The sequence below is a fragment of the Motacilla alba genome, chromosome 2 (assembly GCF_015832195.1).
Source record: "Motacilla alba alba isolate MOTALB_02 chromosome 2, Motacilla_alba_V1.0_pri, whole genome shotgun sequence".
In the NCBI taxonomy this organism is placed as follows: Eukaryota; Metazoa; Chordata; class Aves; order Passeriformes; family Motacillidae; genus Motacilla; species Motacilla alba.
Window position 1 is genome coordinate 59,983,814 of NC_052017.1, and position 12,535 is coordinate 59,996,348.

At 37.4% G+C, this 12,535-nt stretch overlaps 1 long non-coding RNA gene across 2 annotated transcripts; it reads left to right on the top strand.

The window, feature by feature from the left end:
• Positions 1-321: 321 nt before the first annotated feature.
• LOC119698229 lies at positions 322-11,750 on the top strand. Of its 2 annotated transcripts, none has more exons than XR_005256092.1 (3): positions 322-4,699; positions 5,049-5,488; positions 6,969-11,750. It is a non-coding gene; the product is annotated as an uncharacterized LOC119698229 (long non-coding RNA). The 2 variants fall into 2 exon arrangements; XR_005256093.1 differs by having other exon boundaries at positions 6,972-11,750.
• Positions 11,751-12,535: the final 785 nt, after the last annotated feature.

Here is a 12,535-nt window from a genome sequence, read left to right on the forward strand (position 1 = left end):
ACAAATATGCTATAAGGAACAGTCTGAAAAACAGCAACCATTCTTGTGCTTGGATGTCCTGTTAGATATGATAAAGTCTTTCTTTCCCTGGAGAGTTAATCCCTGAATTGGAAACTCCCCAGTGGAAGTGTTAGCTAAATTTAGTCTCAGCTAAGTCATTAAAGTTTACCTGGGTCTTCTGGAATGTGTTACTGGGCAGAGCATGCTGCCATAGCCAGACACCTGGAAGACTAGAGCACACATCACTGTGCATATGACCTTGTCTGAAGGTGGCAGCTGAAGAAGGCAAAAAATAGGATTAGTGGCAGTCTTTCCTTTCCTTTGCATGGTACAACACACACCATGAAGGAACTTGTAGAATCTTAATGTGTGGCCTGGAACTCCTTCTGGCTATAGACTCACGCTCAAAGGTATGTGAGGATTGTAGTGGAACTTTTATTTCTCAGTATTTAGATTGCTGTGATTCCTCTTTAAAGTGTTTTATTCTGGTTAAAGCACTTGCAGCTTTGACTGTGTATTGGCAAAGATGTGCTAACCTTTCCCATCTTGTTTTTGTTTTTAAACTGTTCAGTATCTCTTGGTGCTGTCTGCAAGTCCCATAATCAAAAGATTTTTTTTCTGTATGGAAGCCTTACTAATTCTAGGGGTCTGATTGCTTGTTTTCCATATCTGTCTTCTAAACATGTGCACTTAAACGTCTTTCTCTTCAGGGATAGTGTGTGCTCCCAACACCAATTATTTTGGTAGGTATTTCACCTTCTCATCTCAGGTGGGAATAAAAGGGAGAGCTTTCTGTTAATTTCCATATACTTAGGCCAGCTTTTTGATTCCTTATCCTTTTAATGTTCTCTGTAAATGTGATTAGGCCATTCAATTGTTTTGGTTCACTTGAGGTCTCTGTGGGATTAATTTGAGCAAATCTTCTATATGCCCATGCAAGCAAGAGGCAATTTTGGCCTTGAGGGTCACATTTTTATCTAGGTGTGTTTAAAAGGATGAGGAGCACTCTTAAAAAAAGGTATTTTTTAGCAAGCTTTGTGCATTTTTAAACTATTGAACAATACTTATATGCAGTTACTATAAGCAGCCTTGAGACCTAAAGATAAAAAACTACTGTAGAAGAGTGTAGCATTACTATTGTAATAACTTGTTCTATGAAGCCAAGTAGTATTTTGGTTTATAATACTTAATTTTAGTTCACAAAAAATGGAGCTTTTCCTACCTTTAATACATTCTTTTGCCAAGCCAGTGAAGAGGTGTGACTTAAACTCTATCCTCTACTCTTCTTTTCCTTTCATTTTTTCCTGTTTTTTGACTGAGGTTATATTTGTCTTCAGCTCAAAATTCTTAAATCTTTTTTTTTTTTTTTTACTGTAGAATATTCTATATGTGCCAGAAGAACCACAGTGCAAAGCTGTTTTCTCACTTATGTACTTTGTTTCAGTGAAAAGTCAGTCTCTAAGAGAATAAATATATTTCCTAGAAGAAAAAAAAAGTGTTGATCAGTACCTTTGTGATATTCTCACTGTATTCTCTTATGAACTTTGTCTTGCTTGGAATTGACCACTCCAATTTTTTAATGGATTTGTTTTAACCAAAAAAAAAAAAAAAAAAAAGCCTAACATTACTGTGCTTATGTATGTTTTATAAAGAAATGGATTTAACACACACTGCCACACACACTGAGTTGCTATTGTGTGGGATGTTTCCTTTAGAGTGCTGCAATTAATCCTGCTGAACTGAAAAATTAGGTCACCAAGTGCATGCTAATAGTGAACAGAAAAAAATAGCTTTATTGCTCGGCTTTACAGGTGCAGTGAATAAAATCAGCCACAACTGCCACAGTTTAATACTTATTTCTTATTTAAAGTAAGTTTGCAGGAACCTCTTAGAGTATTTTTTTTTTATGCAAAGGTCTTGAGTGATAACTTGAAAACCAGTCACTAGTCATGGGCTGTCTGTGGGAGAAGCCAGCCCCTAAGAAAATAATAAAAATCATAAGATTAGGTGGGAGTTCTTGCTTCTGTGAGGAATACCCCTGGAGTCGAAGACTGCTAGGGAAGCAAAATAGCTCCTGTTAGCCACCTGAGTGTATTTTGTGTCTGAGAGGGGAGAGCATCCTGGACTCACTCACTGACCTCTTTTATATTCAGTACTTATCTGGCCGAAGCCATCACTCACCGTGAGCAGCTCTTCTCTCTCACTTTTGGCAAAAATTGCTCAATTAAGTCAAAAAGAAAAGTGCAGAGAGCCTCACACACGCAGGGAAGATTTCCCCTGGACTCTTAGCTCCTGCACAGCACAACTGCCCAGAGCTGAGTGGCATACTGTACTTCAGGAAAAATACACGATAGCTTGGCTACTGCTGGGCTTGCTGCCCATCTCCACCTTTTTTTAGCATAGAGTAATGTCTCTGAGGAGTTCACAGTACAGCAGAGTGTTCTGAAATGTAGGATGGAAAATTGCACTTCTTGTCTCATATTTTGGTTTTCTCTGGATACGTGATCAGCTGGTTGCTTTTGATATGGATTTGGAGGAGTCCTGTTGAAAGGTTTAGTTGAGTCTAAGCATTCACAGCTATGTACTCATGGAGGTGGCTGAGGAATCAAGCTCCACAGGTACAGAGTTCTTTATTTTTTTTGTTTGGTAGCTTTTGTCCATCTTCAAAATCAGAAATCTGTAAATGCAGCAACCAACATAAATTTCTGGTTTACTGTCAGAAAACCTCTTGGTGTCAAGTGGACCTCAGCTGACTGAGCTGTGGTGAAGTCTGGTACTGGTTTGCCATCCCAAAATCTCAGTTTTAGTTCTACTCACTTTCATCCAGCTTTAATAAATTTGCCCTAACTCTGCCTTCTGAGTATTGCCTATGGCACTGTACTGCAACCCTGTGCTGCCCAGCAAACATATTTTCTGAGCCTTCTTATGGCATTTGGAACTGGAAATTTCAAACTGAACAAACTGCTTGTGCTTGAGCAGCAAAGCTTAAATTCAAACCACTTTTGAAGTCCTTTCTCCAAGCGCTTGGTGCCTTCTCAAGTTGTATACATGGAGTAAAGTGAGTTCCTGCAGAGGTATGGTTCTAAACCCAGGATCTAGTCTACAGCCATACTGAGGGCTTGCTGTAATGATATTAAAGTAGATTCTGTATTAAACCACTGAAAAGCTGACATTTGAACATCTGCTATTGCTAAGTAAATATTATTAATGAATAAGTAGCTCCTCAAAGACTTGTCAGTGCTTATTCTTTGTACTTTCATCAAACTTCTGTATATTTTTTTTTCCATTCTTTCCTCCTATGAGAGGAAAATATCTTCCTTCCCTGAACTGTGGGTAAGAGAAAAGCTCTGAGGAATCACATTAATAACCTTGCTCCCTGCATTGAATAGACAAGAACTTCTCTGTGGTCCACAGTTTTCCCAAGATAATTTTCTGTTTGTTTTCCATAGTGCTATCTGGTGAATAAACATGACTGTTCCCCACTTCCCATCTCTCACAGCTCGCTGTAGGTGACCAGTCAGCCAGTTGGTGCCAGATTAATGACAGAAAACAGATTTTATTGTCCAAATCATCTGTGAATGATGGGGCTCTCTGTTAATTCCCATGAAAGCTAACTAATCTTCCAATTGAAAAACTGCTTTTACAATCCAGGCTGTCATGGAGAGCAGATTTTCTTTTTTTTTAAGAAGCAAAATAAACCACACACAGAATCTTTTTATTGATGGGGGAACGAGGGGGAAGGGGAGCTTCACCTCTTTTCTTGAATTCTATTCCTCTGAGGCCACTTATATTCCATTGGAAATATAAAAGCCCAGGGTCAGCCTTTCTTTGCATGGTCACATGGAAGTCTCTGCTTTCTCCTTGTCGTCTTCAGCAACAGCAAATTAAAAACTTAGAAGAGGTGGTATGTTTTCTTAATGAGAGACTGTGCAAAACTTACTCAAATGTTGGACTCAAAGTTGGAATTAAGTGTTATATCCTTGGCAAAAAGTATTACAAAATAATCTGTAAAAAATTCTAAAAAATTTCCAGGCTGTCAATCCAGTGACCTGCTACTATTTATCTTTATATTATGTATTACTTTTGTGGGGTGAAATTATAGATAACTATGTATATAAAAATATACCTTTTGGAATATTACCCTGTTTCAAGAGTGAATGTTTGAAAGAAAGAAAATGTTGGCACACTATTACTGCAACTCAGACTTACAGGAAATGCTATTTGTTTATATCCCTTTTTTAATATATTTTCATATTTTGGCATTTTGCTTTAATTTAAGGCAAAGCAAAATCATAGTTTCCAACAGGTATGGGAGGGTATCAGAGGAAAACTGTGGTGGAATTGTTAGCCTTTTTTTTTAAATCATTTTTTTGAGAAAAAAAAATGTTTTATCAGCGACAGTGGAGTTTATTTGTCTTCCATGAGAATGGTTCTAGCCACAAGGCTGTAATGGAGTCCAGCTGTTGTCTCTGAATCCATCCATCAGCAGCACAAGAAGGTGAAGAAGGCAAATGGTGACTGCCTGAGAGGAGAAAGAGGGCAGCAGGGTGAGGGATGACTGCTTGCCGTGGAGGATCAGTAGCAGGGAAATACGGCTCCCAGAGATGACCAAGGTCAAGCTCGGCTGAAGGCTCAGGTACTACAAAAGACATCAGCAGAATAAAAAGGGTTCTTCTAACAAGCAAAATCAGTTCATCAGGTGAGATAAGTTTATTTTCTATGTAATAACCTCAAAGCACAATATTGATAATTTTTAAATTAATCTATTATTAATGACTGAAGATTTTGTAGAACATTTACGTATTGAACAAGCTACAGATAATTACCTCATAGAGATATACATATATAGATAATTAGATAGTAATATTTTAAATATAATTATAATTTAGGAAGACTGCTTATTGTCATATAATTTTGTAAGTTATTATTTTAACTGTCAGTGTCATTAATTTATATTTCTCAATACTTCACTGCATATTTTCTATTAAAATAACTATATGGGAAATTAATCTATAAACAAATGCAATACATGGTCCTTTTATCTTTAGGTTACAACTTGCTGATCCAAACCCAACTCAGTTGTGGCTACAATTTGTTCCTGCAAGACAATACTGGCAGAAGAACAAATGGATCCCATGAATAAATTCAGGCTGATAATTAGAAGACAGTTTTTAGCCATCTGGAAAACAAGGCAGTCTGCAGAAGATTGTGGAACAGCCTTCAGAAGAATATTAGAATGGAATGGTTGAATTTTTTTGAAGATGAAGTTTGACAATCCTCTGCATTAAATTGTTCAGGATAATCATCTGCAATGATGGGGGTGGGGCAGAAATAAAAAAGTTTGTGCTGTGGTGTTCATCTCTTTGTGCAATAGGAAGGAATGAGATGCTGGTCCATAAGGATGAACATCTGTGTTATGGAGTGCAGATGATGAATGTGGAGGCCAGGAACAGGATGGACACGGATCACTTCTCCCCACTAAGCAAAGGTGAGCAATTGCCCATCCCAGGCCTGCTTTGCTGCAGTTGCAAGGCATTTCCACAGACACCAGTGAAACAAGAAGACATAAGCCAAGAAGTGGCTTCTAAGAGTGCCTAAATTTAAAGCAAATTTTGAGAGTCCTTTCTAATGCTTATACTGGAACTGCTAGATGAAAATGGCAATTGGATTAAGATTAACAGAGTTAACAGGAGTCTCTTTAGTCTCTCCTTCCATGGGGGGAGGCTATATTTCCCAAAATGAGGTCTGGTAGACTGAGGGGCTGTACTGAGTTGAGGGAAGTTGCAATGGTTGACATTTGCTATTCCGACCCAAAATGTATTCATTGCTTATTGGTTTTACTGCATGATTCCTTGCTCCAAATAGATTTCAAAAGAGGGCAGGCAAGTTCATGGCAACTCAATCCACTGACAGCTGCTGTTCATTGCCCTGTATATAACTTCTGGCTCAGGAACACTTAAGCTGCTGATTAGGAAAAGTTAGAGGACAGGCAAGGCATGAATATGATCACTAGCCATGTACTGTACTGTCTCTAAAGATTCACTACTGCCACTTACCAGAACTGGGGCTCTGAAACTGGTAGTCTAGAAGCCCCACTCACTATGAAGCTCCTACGTTCGTTTCCACACTAAAAAAAAATTTCTGAGATTTTTGTTCCAAAAGAAATAGATTTGAAGAGTTTTGAAAAGTCAGTGTATCAATTTGCATTTTCAAAGCCATAGTTTGTATTACGAAGAGCCATAAAGGAATATAGATGATCATTCATCTTCCTCAGGAGCTTTTGCAGGAAACTTCCCAAGGAAAGAAATCCAATGGAAAAAATCTATTAGTATTCTTTGTTGTTTTTACAATTCTGGAATATATTGAGTAGCTAAGAGTTTATTATGTGAACTTTTCTCATAATTTTGCCATATAATATGGAGCAGTCCACCATAATCTTAGTTATGCTAGTTCAACTAGGTAATAAACTCTCACTGATTTTAGCAACATCAGCATATTGTAAATCTGAATCCTTTATTTACCTAATAATCTTGATTGTTGACTATCATTAGATCACTAAGTATACTTAAATTATTGTGGCTAGTACAATTTCTATGATATTTTTAATAGTAGTGAAATTCCACTGAATCAGCTACTTTCTTGAACTCCTGCATATCACAGACTATTACTTTTAACTAGAACTTCAAAAAGCTTGTTGTAGGTCAGAATGTTTTTGCTCCTTCTCCCCTTCCTGACTGCTTGAAGTTCCTTAGGTGATAGAAAACAGTGTAATATTAGTTCACACCCTTAAACCATTATTTGCTTCTGCTTTCAGCTACTTTCTAGAATGATTTCCTAAATATATATTGCCTTTCCAAGCAAAGAGATATGTTTGAACTGATTTGTTCATTTGAAGGGGATACTTTTTTTGTAAAGAAGCCTCTTTATGTGGAGAACTGCAGTGTGGGACTAAATGTTTTTCTTTACAGCAGCATAAACTTGGAGGGGCATATCCTGAGAGCAGTCATTTGTTTTCTCTGGGTTAATGGCTTTCAGCTGAACGTCTGTCTGCTGAATAATGACTGTACTGCTACATCAACCAGTCTCTTCCACTACAAAACATGTTTTCGGTTAATGGCATTGACATACTGGAAGCTGGAATGAGCCTCCCCACTTGAGTTGTTCCAACATGATACATCCTACTAGAATGAAATTAAATAAGGAGATGTGACAAAAGAGGAGGATTCAAGGAAGATGATATTGTGTTCTAAAAGTGAAGCATCAAAGACACTTTGGTTTTTGACATCACTTGTGCTGCTTGTTATTTAATCATTCCCATTCTGAGTATTTATTTTCTAAAGGGAAAAATATTTTTTTCAGATTTCAAGTCCTATGTTTTTGATCTTCAATATATGCTTGTACTACTGAGTGATGTGGAAAAATAATAAACAGTAGAAAGCTTGAAGACTCTTTAGAAATGCTGAGAGCAAAATTTGAAAAGTACTCAAACAGCACATAAAATGTCATGTCCCTTTCCCTTTAGTCATAGGATTAAGTTATCCAAGTCACGGAGACAATTATAGAAATACAATAGGTTTTCTATTGCGATGATCACACATGGGTGTAAAATAAGCAGCCTGGCTGTACCATAAAGTACATAGGTTTGTGAAATCACTTTGATTTTATTGTGATTACAGGTGGGAAAAGGCATTGTAAGCAACTAAAAAGGAAACAAATTGCCTAGCACAATTAAAGGATTGATCTGAAATAGTTATTGATTTGATATTGCCTTTCACCTGCATGAAGGAAGCTGATCATACTTTGAAGACTGAAACTGGTTTGTTTTGATGTGATAGATTTCCATTTAGCCAGGCTAGCTTTTCTAGGTCCCTTTTGTTTCACCCCCATCTGGCAGCCTCCTAGGTGGGCAGAGGTGCTCCAGGTAATGTGAGCAGGGGCAGTAAGCATGCAAAAAGTGGAAATGGAATTGGTGAGGTACCAGGTGAAAGTTCATTGGCCTCCCAGAACTGTGTTCCAGAAATGACAAAAGCCATCCATCTTGTGGGTGCAGACCCTTTGGATTTGCTGACAGTAATAATTCCACCCCTAACTCTCTGGTAACACATTAGCATTAACAGTAATTTTTGCCTCTAGACAGGCTCTGCAGTACAGCATGATGGTTCCTACCCTGTAATTGTAGGATCCTCATTAATCAGAAAGAATATTATGACATTGTGAGCTCACAAGAAAGACAATTCATGACTGACATAATAAAGGCCTAAATTATGCTGCTTTGATGGTTGGAGGTGCAATTTTTTTTTCTCTTGTGAAAATAGGATTTAGCAGCTGTATGAAAAAAAATCTGTATAATGAAAGTAGGGAGCATTGAGAGGCAAGCAACACCAGCTTTATCTAGATGAGACCTTTATTTCAAAAGGAAATTAAAATTTCAAAGCTGGTAATGTGTTTTTTATCGATAAACCAGAATTTAAATCAGGATCTTGAGGAAGAACTATATGAGAAGCTTATTGCTGCAGCACTGCGTTTAGTATTTTGCTGCTGTTACCCTTTAAAATTACAGAAATTTATATATTGTTTTGTCTAGCTTCCAAAATGTGTTTTGACATATATGAAATGATTAATACTGAAACACATCTCATAAATTTAATGCAATTTAATATAGACCTATATTCATTAGGAGCCAAAGATTGTAAATTATAAATGAAGAAGAGTGAAAAAAGAAAAACTGTTAAATCCCAGTTTCTTCTTCCACTGAAGGTATGTGGACAAATTAATTCAGTTCCTAGAGTCAGCCTGAAGGCTCTTTGAAATAGCACTGCTTTCTGTGAAAGCAATCCAATGGGAACCCAGCATCCCTTAAAGACAGAGGGCTGGAGACTGAAGGGGTGCCGAGGAGGTGGTGAGTCCCAGAGGAGGGCCTTGCCTTGTGTGGCTATATGTGATGGGCTCAGTGTGTTCTGAAGTGCTCTGATTAACAGGGAAATTCATCAAAACTGTGATTTTTCTTCAGGGATTCCTTCCTCCAGAACAAGCTGGCTGCAATACTTATGATCCAAGTAAACAATAACTTAAACAAGCATATAAGATTCTGGGAAAGTCCCCAAAATCCCTCTTGAGCTGAGCTCCTCTCATGCATTGGGGTTAAGTGATTTACTCCAGGCACTCATGTCTGTCCATAGGTATTTACATAGGTTTTTAAGTATAGCCCTGACTGCTCAGACAGATTTCTTCTGAGTGCCTTAAAAATTACTCCCTCTTTTCTCGAAAATATGATAGTTGAGGAGAAACAAGGGAAAAAGTTTTTTCTGAGTATTACCCCATCTATTCACTAGATGAAATATTCTGCATGCTTCCCCCTTGACCACTGTTTTTGTTTGCTTAAAATTGTGACCTGTAGAACAGTCAAAATTAGCCATTGAGCATAATTGATGGGGAAAATAGCAATTTTAGTTAAAAAATATTTCCTGAAATATTTTTGGTGGTGGTGGCACATAAATGATTTAAAACAAGTGTGTATACAATTTCTTTCTGTAATGATTCAAGGATAGTTCATAAAATTCTTGTTTTCTTTATGGCTCATCCCATGACTAAATGATTCTGTGCACGCTCTGGCACTACCTAGGATGCAATATGAGGGGATACCTAAAATTTCAGTTTTCTTTAAATTTAAGACTAGATGGAATTCAGGGATGAATTCACAATGGCATTTTGTCTTCCTATGGCCACACAGGAACAGCTTAGCAGTGCCAGTGCAAGTTAGATGTGCTGGCTTTGCCCTGACTCTGCTTTTGAAGTCAATCTCCCAGCTTGCCCACCTTGCTGTGCTGAGTTTGCACTCAGGAGCAGCCCCAGGGACTGAAACTTCCCACAAGCTTCACCCAGAAGTTGAGCTTCCCATACTCAGTCACCAGAATGGTGTTAAATTGACCTAAACTTTCCCTAAAATTCATGCAGTGGGCGTGTCACGTTTTCAGCATCAGAGATTTTGGACTGTACATCTGTTCCTGTGGGGATGTGCAGCTTGTATCAAAATACAAGATACTGTCTGCAAAGATACTGCCTTGGATCTTACTTTCCACTGAAATCCAGTGGCATGTAGCATGTAGCAGTATGTCCAATCCTGCTGGGTGTCTTTGTAAATACCATTAGGAAAATATACTCAATATCTGATTTTTTAAAAAAGATTTACAACTGTGATTTATTTATATCTCAAATTCTTGCAGTTGTATTTTTGCTGCCTTGAGGACTGTACCATCTGGAGTGATCTTCAGTCTCAGCCGTTTCTTTATCTCAAACATTCGCTCATTCTTGGGGGAGTGCTCCTGAAGTGCACAGCACTTAGGCTGTGGGACCTTTGTGCCTGTGTCAATGATCACATACAGATGGTGTGAAAACACAGGGATCCAGCTGGTTCCCATGGTATTGAGACAAAATTGCATGAAGTGGAGTATTCCTTCTGAGAGACTGAAAACATGAAGATGTTTCTATTAAAATATCAGTCACTGATTTTTTTTGTTACATTGGGCCTATCCTAGAAATTAATTAATCAGACTCTTGTGAGAGGCAGCCACTGTTGCCTTTTCCAGCTCTTTTTGGAGGGAACTGCCATGTTTCATCACACTGACGTGGGGTCAAAGAAACATAGGACCAAAAAATGCTCATATTCAGCTTCACCTTGAAGAGTCTCATGGCAAAGACCTCATATTCAAAACTTTATCTAGAAAGGTGGATTTAATGAAGTACCATAAAAACACTGAAATCTATTTTGAAGTTATCTTTAAAATCATGACATATTTTTATTAGTTTGAAAGATACTTATTGTTTCTGTCATTGAAAATGATGATTTTTTTCTGTTGCCCAACTCTGCAGACTTGCATAATGTCATTAAAATAGCCCAAATGAAAACTTACAATGATGCAGTTGTGTTGGTTTGGGTTTTTTTCTCTGTTAGGGGAAGTCGATCTTCTCTGATCTCTTCAAATATATTGTATGCTGCTTCATTAAGCAGTATTACAGATGTCAGAGAGAGATTCACCAAAATGGTAAAAACCATGCAAATAGTAAGAATTTGAACAGGAATGATTCATATTGGTTGGTGGTATCTGCAGCTGTACATATGTCTGTTCTGCCTGCTTGCACTTCCAAACACTGAAGTTCAAGCTATACTGATAAAATATGGATTTTAATGATAATTTTGTTGTTAGGGATTGTACCTGTACATGATCATGCTTTAGTAACATGATTGTTTCATTTTATTCAAGTATTTTGATGTATAATATTAATAAATTAAACTGTATTGTGTACTAATAAACATGCTAACAATAATCATATGCTTAAAATACTAGCTACTACAACAAAAAGGAGAGATAAAAGTAACAACAAAAAAAACACCTGAAAGACTGCCCAACAGTTTTTCTCAGCAGCTGGACAAGTTGTCTTCTTCTAGGTCTTATCAGCAGTAAAGAGAAGTTAATGAAAATTTTTGCAGACTTACTGGTTGCAGGGAAGAAATTACTTCCATTATACACTGAAGAATGAAATCCATTAAATCTCTTTTAACTCCTGACTGCCCAGCAACTTGGATGGGTTGAAGATTTCAATCTACATACACAGTACGGGTACTATTCTTGGTTTCATTAAATGTTTCTTCTTTTCAATAGGCTCTGTCTACCTTGCCCAAAATTTAAAATTGGCTTTATGAAAACCACTGTCCTGATAGATATGCATCTGACAGGAAAGGGCATCCTTTAACAATAATTTCCAATGATGTAAGTCTAGAAATACTAATGGAGGTAATTACTTGCCAATAGCCCTTATTAAAGCTTTAGTATATCAGTCTCCATAATTAGCCTCTCTGTATGAGGACAGCATCTGGCTCTTCAAATCTCTTTCCAGGAAAGGCACTGAGGTAGAAGTCCAAGTTTCTGCAAATTCTGGTTTTTATGCTGCACACACACTTTTTTGAAATCGTAGTTGGACAAGTTTTTTCCTTGTTTTTAGATTTTTCAGGTTTGTATGGATCTCCTGATAATTTAACTATGATATATTAGATACCCTAGCCTATTCTTACTTTTGCTTTTCTGTCCCAGTTCTTCCTTGTTCCCTGTCACAGTAGGCTTTGTGACACGGATCCCAACTACAGCTAATCCTTTTAAAAGCTCCAGTTATTTGAAAACATGTTCATTGGTAGGGACTTAAAAATGTAGATAGTCCTATCAGAACTCTGTGAAGTCCTTGCAGAGATTTTTTTCTCATTGGTCTATCAATAAAAAAAGAGATCTAATTGAAGAGTTTTTTTTGATAAATCAACCAAAAGAGCAGATAAATTTTTGGATTTTTTTTTTTTTTAGTTCTATGAAGGCCAATATCTGGCAAGAGCAACTGGACAGATGGGTCAAGCTTGACTGGCCTGTTCATCACCCTGAAACAATACAGAAATAGTCAAACCATTCACCTTTCAGCACAAGAATGGGTTCCTATATTTTCACAACTCAGCAGATTTGTGGAGTTTGTTTGCAAATCCAAACTCCTCCAT